Source organism: Struthio camelus, chromosome 1 (assembly GCF_040807025.1).
Source record: "Struthio camelus isolate bStrCam1 chromosome 1, bStrCam1.hap1, whole genome shotgun sequence".
NCBI lineage: Eukaryota > Metazoa > Chordata > Aves > Struthioniformes > Struthionidae > Struthio > Struthio camelus.
The window spans coordinates 19,449,956-19,463,178 of NC_090942.1; the positions used below are offsets into that span (position 1 = coordinate 19,449,956).

General features: G+C 36.0%; 1 protein-coding gene across 11 annotated transcripts in view; it reads left to right on the plus strand.

Annotated features, from left to right (window-relative positions):
* TAFA5 (TAFA chemokine like family member 5) overlaps window positions 1-13,223 on the plus strand; it is a 470,229-nt gene that overhangs the window by 406,247 nt on the left and 50,759 nt on the right. The gene's annotated exons all lie outside the window — the stretch shown is intronic.

Below are 13,223 nucleotides of genomic sequence, written 5' to 3' on the forward strand. Positions count from 1 at the left end.
TCAAAGTTAATTTTAGTTAATGAATGATAGTATTGTGAAATATATGGTGGTTTGCAAATAGCTGGCTGGTTCCTGGAAAAACAGGAAACCCAGTCCTTGAAAATGGCATTGCTTGAGATTGGTTGTGATAATTGTTTTAAATCTGTTAACCTTCTGCTGAAGCTTATAGTTCTTAGAAAGACCAGTTCCAGGATAGGAAGCCTACAGCTCTGGTGAAATGATCTACTTTGAGTCCTGTATGTATAAAGCCTCTGTAGAAAGCCATCATTATTTTACTTATGCAAACACTGCAGAATAGTACTACTACTATATTACACATCCCAATCATTTTCGTTGTATTTATTTTTCTCAGGATTTACTTTCAGATTACACCCAATCCAGTATAGCTACACATTACCTCTGAAAAAGGAGGTTGTTCTAGACCTGGCTGGAAGTTCATGTCCCTCTCTTACACAGTTCTGTGCATAAATCAGTTTAGCTCACTAATCTGACAGAAAAGTCTTTTTTCCCTCTTTTTTCATATGTTCATTTTCCATCAGATCAGTAAACCAGTTCACTTCATTCTTTGATTGCAGTGTAGCTGGATTTGAAACAAATGAAGGAGCATCTGTATATGTTGCAAGGAGGAAGGGGAAGAGCAAGCTCTATGGCTGTGCTGGAATATCATATAATGAAAACATGCCCTTTCTTCTGTATCTGGAAAATCTAGGAATCAAAGTAAAAGAGTTATTAAATTTTCACTAGCTTTACTATTGAAATCAGTTATCCTGTTACATTGCTTTGTTTGCTTTTACATGTACTTTCTTTTGTCTAAAGAAAAGATGAAATATTAGTCCCTTCAAATTATGGTGACAAGGCAAAATGCTGCCAAAAACATTTACCATATCCTTAGTCTTACAGAATTTACTTTCAATAACAGTGAGCCAGGTTATATGATGGAAACACAATTTTTTTTGTTACAGGGTCACATACAAGTTCCACTACTTGTGTACTACTGCCAACATTTACCCTGTATAGTGAAGTTCTTTGTTTTTTCCCATGCTTGGGCCAGTCTATTTTCTAAAAGTATTTAGATTTCACCCTATCCATATAGCTATACACAAGTGACTCTGAGTTTGTCCTCTAAATCAGATATAAAATTTACTGGGCTTGTTACATGCCAAAATATACATAACTTCCATCCACATGAACCACTTTATGGTGAATCAACCTCCAGAAGAAGAAAAAGTAATAACAATAATAGTAAAAGCACATTAGTTTCAAAAGAAAAAGAGTTAAAGGTTAAGAGCCATACAGATGTGACATTTGTCACTTTAGAAGTAATAGCATTAGCACAAACTAAAACCATCACCTATCATTGGATTATAAAATGAATTAATATTATCTGGGCAGTCACTGGTTTCAATTTTTTAAACCTGAGTTTCTACCGTAAAGTGCTCAAGTTTGATAGGTTGTTTAACACTGATGGTAGGGGAGGTGCTTTCATCTTCATGACAGTAGTCTGACCTGGATCTCTGCTGTTGCTACTGTTCATTTGCACTGTGGAGCTGGCATGAAAATGTTCTTAATTTTGTTCCAATTTATTGGAGAGTGCTAACAAAACCATGGAACAGCATTGCCATGATTTGCACAGATTGTTAGATACAGGGCAGATTTGGTAGAGGAGCTAATGAACAAGCAGAGACTGCACTGTCCCGTTTGTTTCAGGTCTCTGAAAAAAAGAGACATGACAATGAAGAGGAACTTGTACTGACAATATTTCTCAGTATCTATTCCTCAGTTAGTAGCAATCCTGTTGTAAATTACATCTGTGCACATAAAATAATTAATATAGCCATATATATCTATTATCTATCTAGCTAGCTATATATATATAGCTATATATATTTTTATATATATATATATAAAATTAATCTTTCCAAAAGGGAATTTAGACTATACTCTCCAGTATTATAAATCAAGTTGCTTTGAAATGAATAAAATGCATTTTTAATGATTTAAAATTAAATTTTAAAATAAAAATATTATGGGCAGTGTCAATGAGAAACAGGACAAGTTGACTACCTTATCTCAGAGTTGCATTGCATGCTACATCTAGGACAGCTTTCCATTTTTATGGATCCTCTTAAAATGTTGTCTATTTTGATATGAATAAAGATTGGGAATGCATTAATTGTTGCTGAAGACATAGTCATACCTTTATTTTGAACTTCCTAGTAATTTTTTTTTATATTTTTATAAGTAATTAAGGGCTTTTCCTGATTTGTTTTGCAACACACAACAATAGAGAAAATTAATGGTGTAATCAGCTTAGAAAAAAATAAGAATGGTGACAACGTTTAGAAATATTTTAAAGGAGGAAAATGTTGGGAAAAGAGCTATTAAAGTATACTTCCCTTGAGGAGGTGTAATATCAGCTTACATGATTAATTTACAGCATCTCAAGAATTCACTGAAACTCATCTTAAACTTCTTTATGTGATCAATTCCATTTTATTGTTGTGAGATTTATGCAGTAAAGCAAGAAAACGGTTGATTTATCTCACTCTTCCACTTGTGTGACAAAGCATAAGGCAGAAATGAAAAGAAATGAAATCAAGTGATATGCAGAAAATAATTGATTGTATGCTAATGTTGTTTAGATTTGTGAGGATAGCTATTTTAGATATTTTTAGATATAATAGGACAGTTATTTTAGATATTTTTAACATTTTTAATGTTTTATGAACATATCAGGCATTCCAGACAAAGGATTCAATTAAAGGATTTTTTTTTTGGCATTCAAACCTGAATTTTTTATGTGTCTATATAATCCCAATATTCTAGAAAGTTTAAAACGTATGCCTTTTCAATGGAAACGGAAGTTCTCTGTTTAGGTCAAGAATATATAGTACAATGGAAATATGCTATAAAATTCCTGAGTGTTGCCCCTGCAAAGTGCTTGAACTGGGTCCTAGTGATCCCATTGCTAGGAATAAGAGGGTCATCCACTTTCTCTAGATATAATACACTTAGCAGTTTTCTGAGACTGCCAGAAAAAATAAGAAGGAGCAGAGATGGTGCTTGTCTAAGATAGAAACTGAAGTTAAGTGCAAACAACACAAAAGGTTGGAAGAGGCACTATGTAAGGAGAACATTTTTAAAACAGGATTTATAAAACGGAAGTCTTCTGTCAAAGGCTTCTGTAAAGGCAGGGAGAAGATGGGGTCCAAAAGAAACATTGCAATAGACTTTTCCTGAGTTTTCAATCAGCTGTAGTAATATAAGGCACCGTAGCCATTGTGCATTTAGCAGCATTTGTGGCTGCTGAAAACCGATACAGACATTTGTGTAGATCACTGTTATGATTTTTAGTGATGTCAAAATTACATATACTCCTTTATCAGTAGAAGGCATTGTGGGCCTGGATCCTGCAATTTAGAGCATGTAAGGAGAAGCTGGTGCAGAACTTTCCCCATACATGCATACAGCCACAGTCAGGATCAACAAACCTTCAGAAACTGGTAGTGAACGCAGCATGTAATGTCCCACTGGTCCACAAATCAGCCAACAACCACATCTGCCCAGGGGGATGTCTTGGCACCTCATTTGCTTCTAGCTGCAACTTAAGGTGCGGCTGCTATTTTTGTATTAACTGTCAGTCAGTTGGGTCGTGGCTATACCAGTGATCAGCAGGGCTCCCTTGGCTGCCTGTCCTGTTGTGTGGACCGCAGGGCACTGCAGCGAGGCCACGGTCTGCAGGGAGGCCAGCTCAGGCCGAGGGGAGGATTAGTTTCAGCAGAGCAAAGTACTTTTGTTAACTGCTAGGGGGATGAGCTCTTCCTTCCCTGAGTTCATTCATAGAAGTGAATATTAAAGCTTCTTAATATTCTCATTATGCAGGTCTCCTTTTTTAGTACATAGTCCAAGATCCCACGTATTAATGGATCCATGCTTTAACTTGATTTGTGTGGCGAGATTTCACCTCCCAACAAAAAATGTCGTAAACCTGTTGTAAAGCACAGGACTGCCTGCCGTTCCACATCCTGTTTTGTCCTTTATTTAGTCCATTTACGTTTCAGTTAGCAGGTGGTAAGCTGCTGGTAGGAGTGTATTTGAGGAAGACAGAAAGGGATTTCCTTTAAATGCAGTCTGCATGCTGCTTACGGGGGTTTGGGTTTCTGCTGAAGATTCCCCTGTCCTCAAAAGAGCCTGTGAAACACCTGCATTACTTGTAAGTGAAAGTCTCAGAGGAGAAAATAAACAATCTCCTAACAAGTAGCATGTAACCTTTACCACTAAATAGCTAGGTAGTATATCTAGCAGATACATATTTTTTAGTATCATAATTCACAGGGCGGTTCTTTGCCTCTGCTATCAGCATAACCACCGATCTCACTAACAGTCTAATCTGTAACTGGAATGTTTTTGCTTTCTATTTTTTAAATAAGACACATGAGCAAAATGAAACCTCACCAGACACCCAGTTTTTCCTTTTTAAACAACATAAATGTTAAAAGCAGTCTAACCATGGATGAAGTACTGTTCAAAGCATTTAAAGAAATTTTTAGTACCTCTGCTGCCCTTGGTAGCTACTCACCCACACCAGCAATGCCCTATATTTCACCTTCTTATTTTGCAAGAGGGAAATAAATGAATAGATGTGACTCTGAAACTAGGAAGAAGGGGGCTGGGGGTAGGAAAATAGTTTTTATTTTTTTTTTTTTTACATTGCTAAGACGCGATCCTTTTTTTTTTAAACTATCTTAGAAGTCAGTCAGTCGTATAGCTTTTATACATTTAATTTTTCATAACGAGCTATATAATTCCCATTGACTTCCCTGGAATCAAAACAGGGATGGGAAGTTGGTACGCACTGAAAGCACTGGCTAGAATGAAGAAGGTTTTGACGATCAAAGGCTGTCGCTCAGTCACTTCTCATCCTGTTGAATGTGATTTTTTTGTTCACTGCATGGACTGATAGGCTGTATGGAGTCCCAAATTAGTTTTAGAAATAAATTGGGCTTTGACTCTGTCCTACTATGAGATATCCTGTGGTGGCAGGGAAAGCTACATTAAGCTGGGGGGTGCTATAAGAAGCACCGTGCTGCATGCGGGTTCCTGGGGCGCTGTGTTCCCATGTCCCTGTGATGTGCCACAAACAGGCAGTCGTTTTTTTCAGCCAGTTGGATAGGACAGAACTATCCTCATCTCCTTTTGTGCAGTATACCCTGTTGTTGGTTGATAGTGGAGGAGATGGAGCTGCGACTCCGCTCTTCTTACCCATTGTTGTGTGTGTTACAGGTAAATTGTGATGAAAAACCTCCATTTACCTCTCGCTGTATTTGGAGTTGAGCAGTGAGACAGCCTGTGGGTGTCATAGAAAAATAGCAGATATCCTGTGCTATCTTGAGAAATGTAAAAACTGCATTGCAAAAAAGGTATTTTAGATGCTACGTGCAATCCAAGAAGAAATAGATGTTGGAGTAATTTTTAAATTTGTTTAAAAATCAGAACAAGATTGCCATAAAAAGTTGCTAGCACCTCTTTTTACGGTCCCTTTCCCTTGTGTTTTGAATTATTTATTCTTCATTACTACACGGAATATGGAACAAATACTACAAGAAATTATTATTCTTATATCTAACAAATATTAAGATCATACCAGCAGTAAAAAACAGTCAAGAGTATGTATTAGTGGGTCATAGATGCAATCCTCAGAGTACATATTATAACCTCGCTTGGTTTTCACCTTCTGCTGTTCAATATAAGCAGCTATAAAGCAAACATAAAATATGGCCCTTCTATTACGTGGACTATTTTGTGGAATTAATTACTGTATTAGTTACATTTCATTTATTGAATCAATTATTTATTCATTTAAATTAGGTACAATGCATTCATCGATGAAGTAAGCTGAATTTCTTAACAAAAATCAGAGTCCGTCAGTATTAAGTGACATTTTTCAAACTAGGGTCAGTATTATGTAACATTTTTCAAACTAGGGAGACTCAAGTTATCTATTTGGAATATATGCTATATTTGCAGAATATGCCTTTTTATTGTATGATTTAAATAATTGAAATAATTAAAAAATGTTAAAGGGTGTTTTTCTTGTCCCTTACTAAATCAGAGTTTTGTAGTGAGGCAGGATTTGAAGCCGCAACCCTGATTCGCTTACTTCAGGGTTCACCAGGGTGGAAAACTTTACTCCCAGTAGCCTTTAACTCAGCTATTACAGCTTACTGGAGGCCATGACTTGGACTTCAACCTCAGAAACAAAATAAAGTTTAAAAGATACTTGAAATCAAAATAAGTTATGTGAGATGTTTTAACCTTCAGTGAGTATAGATACTGGTTTTTCCCCAGAGGACAATCTCAGCTTTATTCTCTGGCAGACAGTTTTTCAGATAATACAAATTTCAGTAGACTGGGCTATCAGTATTGGCACCTGCAATGAACTTTTAACTGCTTTTAAGGAGTTCCAGCTTTTAAGAGTTGAAATGTGTTTTAGCTTTATTATTTTAAAATTAGAAAATGCTCTGTAATCACTTAAATACTGTTTAAAGAAAGATCCTTGTACATAAGCAGGCAGATTCTGCATTTTCTATTGACACTGTTTATTCCTTGACTGTGTGGCAGAAATGGGATGTAGTAAATTCAGAGTGCCAAACAATTTGCAAGAAAATTACAATAATCCCTAGATCCTTTCAATAGACTGATTGTATAGTCAGTTGTTTTTCATCTTATACTTGCAGAGTTATTTACTTTTGCCTCAGTTTGTTCTTTGTCATTATCACTATTGTGCAGTATCTATGTGGATCGAGGGAATTTCAGCCTATACCTCCAAATCTGTCAAGGCAATTCTGAATTTCAAGCCCATCTTCCCGTATATTTGCTGTCCTCCCCAGCATTGTTATCGTCATATTAAAAAAACAGTCTCAGTTCCATCTTCTGAGTACTGAATAGTAACAGTTCCAGAGCAACCTCTTCTTAAATCTCTCTTAATATTCTTGAGTGCATTCGTCGCTAATACCTGAGTATGGATATCTAACTATTTTGCTATCGTTGCCTAGTTTCATCTATACATTTTCCTATTTAGCTTATTAGAATGTCCTGCCCTTTTTGGTGAGCACTGATAGAAAAGGTATATTTATTTTTCTTTTTATTCCATTCCTATTGCCACCCTATGATCACTGACTCAGATTATACAAATGTATCAAATTCCAGAATTCTAGCTCTGCCGGAGTTAGTCATTAATATATAAATCCTCATATTTTCATGTATTAATGATATGATATGCTCATGAATGTTTCTATCACCTTTTCTTCTCCCATCTCAGTCTTTCAGAACATCTTGCAGAGCTTTTTGAGAACATCTGGTTGAGCTTTTTGAGAGCTGATCTGACCTTAGGCATTCCAGTCAGCCCTAAATGCCTACAGCGTAGCTTTGCTTTGAAAAACATCTGCAAAATGATTTTGCAAATTTCCACTCTTCTTGCACTTCAGCAATTCCAAATCAAGTTAACTTCATTACAGAAAGAAAAATAGGTCTCCTTCTGAATACATTCTTGGTGTGATACATCTTTTGTAGAGAAATCCTTCAGAGACAGCATGGAGGGTGGTACTGGTGGTTGGTGAGGAGGAAGAGACGCACAGTAGGATATCTACTCCCCCACCACATGCAAAACTTGTCAGCATTCTTTGCTCCTAAAGTAGAGCATATTTAGGTACCTGAAGATACCTGAGTGACTGAGTAAATATTCTGTTATGCTGCAGCACTCAGTTCCTAGTGAGGAAAAGTAGTCAGTCATCCATGATGTCTGGAGCCTGTTTAGGTCCACCAGCATTCAGTATATTAAGGCATCTAAATACGGCATGCTGGGGGTAACGAATTGAACCCATAGACTTAGTGGCTGGAACTAAATAAAATTAATTACTGGTAATGTAAGAAACATGCATTCTATTCTGTTTTCAGCATGGGAGATTCAAATCTACCTTGTCTCTAGTCTAAAAGTAAAGTAAGGAGGAGTAAATACTAAAGCTTCTGGTTTTGAATGTAGCACTGTGTAGCCAGGAACACAACAGGAAGGAGAGAGAACATGATGCTGTAACCTAGCACAGAGAATGTTCTTTTGAAAGGGTTAGATTTGGATTCAGGTCCTTTTTTCTAACAGCGTTTATGTATTCTCTGCAACAAATCTAAAAAAGAAAAAAAAAACTGCTGAATATTTCTTTATATACCATCTAATTAAAAACAGACTCAATCTGTTAGCAGATTGACATTGCACTGTGAGACATCCCCCAAAGAAGTACTAAGCAGAACCCACAGAACCATACAGTTCAGCCAAGTATTTCTTTGTTGTATCTCGTAGTAAAAGTTAATAACCCTGAGTTATGCTAACAGGCATATTGCTTCCAGATACTGCACCTAAATGTCTCCTTAGTCCCCTTATCTCTTTCCATGATTTATACTGTTGCAAAAGGGCACACCTTATTCCCTCTTCAGGATTTCACTGAACATCTTTCTTTTCAGTTTATAGGTAATAGCTATTGACTATGTTTAAGGTGAGATTCGGCTGTTAGCGCACGTTTAGGATGTCGCAACGGACTGTTTGCCCAATTTTCAATAGGAATTGGATTGTGAGAGCTATGGTTCATACAGCTATTTGTTCATACAGTCAATCAGTCATAAATAAACAGCTATTTAATATAGGTATATTTACCTGTATTTAATATATTTAATATAGGTAATATATTTAATATACGTAAACAGCAGAAATTTAACCAACAAATAAATAATTACATTTATTTGGCAAAAGTTCCAAGGAACATCTGTTTATCTCAATTATTTGTAATTTTGTAAATGTAAAAGGCTTAGCCAAGAATTCAGGTTATCTTTCCTACTTTGAGATTTAAACACTTCTTTCCCCAAACTTATGAACTTGCCAGCCAAAAGTTTCCTGTCACCCTTTTCATTTTAGGACACTATATGTTATATTTTTCATCAGCAAAATATACTTCACAGAGATGTCTGGGAAATAAGCCAGTTAAAATGGTTTCAGGAGAATCTGCAGGACGGCAGAATAGCAAGAAAGTGTACTTATATTTAAATACATGAATGTCTCAAATTAGCACAGCAAATGGCAATTGACAGCTTTTGATGAATCTTGGCACTAATTTCGAATCAAACTATGCATGAGGCTTTAAAATACATTTTATTATCTCTTTGTTGCCATTATTATAGGTCTGAATCTGTAGCTGCTGAATTATATTTAGTTACGATCTGTACTTTTTTCCCTACATTTTCATGTTGTTTGTGCTGTTTTTGGCCTATCAGACAACTGTATATCTCGTAAGTGAGCAGAGCATTGCCTTTGCCAGGAATGATAGGTTCATTTTCAAGTCACCCTGTTTGTGAATTTTGATGGCAAAGTGCTCAACTGCATTTTATGGCCATGGGTGCCTGGTCATCTTTGATAGAGATGACCTCTGAAAAATATTGATATATTTTTTAACATCTGGAGTCAGCCCAGAGAGTTCCAGATGTCAGAGTTCTGGCTTATCACAGTGCTGTATATTGAAAGAAAAGGTTCCTAGGAACAAGAGTTGACTGGGGGAATGTTCAGATAAGTAGAGTTACAAAGAACATTAGTTTAATAAAATTTTAACATAAGTACAAATGGAAATGGAAAAGCATTACGAAAATGTGTTCTATTAGGCACTGATAGGCTAGGTTGCATTTTTAAGTGTATAAACAGCAAGCACCTCAGGTTAGTTAAGCATAGTCTATCAAAGGTTAAAGACTAGACAGTAGATATATTGTAATAAAATGGACCCCCCCACACACTTTTTTTCAGATTGTGTCCAGATCTGAAAATTTAAGATGGAAGGGAGAAGATTCAGGAAACATTTTGAACTCCCCTTACCCAAACGTTGAATCTACAATCAGAGTAATAATAGTTAGTATTTGTTAAAACTTGGAATTTTTTCATTTTTTGACATTTGGAATCCAAAGGAGCCTTTTGATTTTTTCACCATATTATTTTTCATTTTCACTACTCTTATGACATTGTTTTAAGGCATGTTAGTAGCAGTTACATTGTGTTTTATTCCTACCATAATAATAAGATGTTTTTATGTGTGTTATAACAAGATATATCACCAATGATGAAATCCATTTTTAGCTATACATTTTATTTTGTGAGTGTCTTATTTTTAAATTGCAAGGGCCTAGTGCTCCTTACTACTGATTAAAACAAACATTCTAGATCAAAGTGTCCACTCTCTATACAGGAATGAAAAGAAGCTAAGCATAGAATGTACTAATTAGAAAAGCAGCGGTTTTCCTGTTAATATTTTACCTTGAAATAAATGTCGAGGAAGATGAAAACATCATCTTGACTTTAGAAGTAACATACCATACAGTTTTTTACTTAAAAAAAAAAAAGGTCAAGGAATATATATCTTTAAATATAAAAACAATAATTATGTTTATCCAGCTTCATTCCTCTATTTAACACACTTACCAGTTACATGAGTTGAGAAGCTGTTAGCCTTCTCCATCATCAACGGAGAGACATAGCCCCTTCCAAAAGGCGAGATTTCATTGCATTTATATGATAAAAGCAATAATTTTTTTTAAATTTTTTTCCTCTCAAAGACCATCAGGCTATACATTTTTTAAAGCATTAGATAAGATTTATATATTCTAATTTAAGGGGCAGCTAACTAAGACAAGTGCATGTAATTGCAGTATACTTTAAAACAATCTGTATTATCACCTCAGAATGTCACTTTTTCCAAAAAAGTGTCCACGACTAAAAAAAAATCCTAAATTAGATATTTAGATGCCCACAGGTCAATGGGAGAATTAGAGTCCAGCTTTTTATTTTTCAGATAGAATTATCAAATAGTTTAACTCAACGCAAACAGATAACACTGTGACACAGAAAATAAGACATCTTAGTCAGTTCTAACTAACAAGCAGTGCTAACTATTTAAGCAATAAATGTCAGAATTAATTATATATATTTCTGATAGTGTATCTTATTTCACAATACTCCTCCTGGGATCCGAAATGAAAATGTAGTTGATTCATTTTGGAAAGTTTAACTTTTTGGAATAGATTTTTTTTCCTAAGCAAAATTAATCAAAGCTATTTCTAAAAGTTCTTATACCAGGAAGTATTGAGGCTAACAGTGATAAAAGCCACTATGAACAGAGTTAATCATTGTGGAGAGAAGGGAGTTTCAGCTGAGCCTTGCAAGCAGATATGTCTGCTGGGGCAATTTTATGCCTATAATGTTCATGGTGTGTTTTAATAGTACAGTCCTATCTATTGTGTCATTTCCAAAGTGCTCCCCGTAAATTTTACAGAATCCCATAGACCACATCCACGTTGTCTCCTACACACAACTGATTTTCTCCCCTACTTAAAAAAAAAAAAAAAAAGACCTTCTTTTTTTCCATTTCTATTTAATTAGGGAAAAGGGGTAGTGTCAGACGAACACAAACTATTTTTTGTTAACTGACCCTGATAGACTGACATCTCCAAGAAACTCATATCTTAAGCCAAGGTTTATTTTGAGAAGAATATACAGGTCCCCACCTGACAGTAAGACCTCAAACCAAATGATGTCATTTATTCATTAATCCTGTCCTAGACAACATCTAATCCTTGGCCTCTAAGGAAAGATTGGTCATGACTTCTTCCAGCTGATATTTATGAAATGTTGCCTAACGTGTCTAGCAGAGTCAGTAATACATTTTCCTCTTTTTTCTGTTTTGTCTCTTGTTTCTATAGCATCTGAATTTTGTGTGATTTCTCATAAAACATTCTCAAGTTTCACCCACACAAACCATCTGGACTATAGTTAATATTTTAGGACCTATCCCCTTAACTTTGATGTACTTTCTTGTAACTGCTAAAACACGATGATATCTCTTCCTTCTGTCTTGAGAACCTCCCCCTCACAAACCCAAACATATCAAGGGAACCAAGGACTTGATACTGCCAGCAGCTGAAGTCTTTCAAATCTCTTGCACTTTTTTCAAATTTGAAAAAAAAACTATGATAAGAAAAAGAAATCTATGAGTTCTAAGCAGCAAAAGTCTTAGCATAATGAAAAGAATAAAGTTCTAGACTATAGAATATTATAGTAAAAAATAAGTTTCATAGTAGTGGTTCCCAGAGATGATTTGTTGCATTTTATTATGAACTCAGAAATGGCACTGTGATAAACGGCACAGAGCATATACCACACTGCATTTCACTAATGACATTGTCATTACCCTATTACCACTTTTTTACTTTCTTCACCTGACATTTGTTTTCTTCTCAGGTTCATTACATTTCATCTGAGTAGCTGTTTTATGACCTAGTGAGGTCCACTCTACACCTACGACTGGAGCAAGCTAGGAACAGAAAGCAGTGCATTTTATTCTGACTTAACCCAGAAGTATCTCTTAAATAGCTCTGTCATTTTTGCAATATTCTCAGGATTTGATGTTAGTATTTGTCATTCTTATAATGTGAAAAAAAGCTTGAAAAATAACAAAGGTCAGATAAACGTTTCTAGGAAACAAATCGGCAGCTCTCATAATACTTGCAACGAAATGTGCTTTGTGGAATCAGATACTTATCTAGGATCTCATCCTTCTGAACTCCTGGGATTGTGTGATCACAGCAATGACATTTCTCTCTTAAAGATGGACCCACACAAATGTTTCATGGTCTATCTGGTAGCCGTAGCTAACAGAACTGTGATTGCATGCTGCTTAGGCACAAGGACCGACCTGGATCTCAAGACTGTTATTTCATCCCTCTTCCCTGTCACCTGTGCGATTCACCCCTAAGGACATGCTCAGTCAGAAGACAATGGCCCGGGCAGTAGTGTGTGTGTAGTTACAATAGGGATTAGCAGGTAATTTATGGCCAAGTGGGAACCAGCTGAGTCATAAGGGGGAGCTGCTTGGACTTCTTTTCCACTTGAGAAAGGAGAGTAAGGGCAGAATTCAGTTGCCTGAACTCATGTGTGCAGGGCATCTGAGGTGCTCCTAGAGACTAAGACATCTTCCTGGGCACCCACACAGGGCCTTTTCGAGCAGCATCTGGAGATCAGGGGTTCTGGTGCATAACACATAGGCACCGTGCCTCTCTGTTTAGGTGAACTGAATTCTAGATTTTTTTGACCCTGATAGAGATCATACATCACCACCACATATAGACACCTCGGTTTAGGT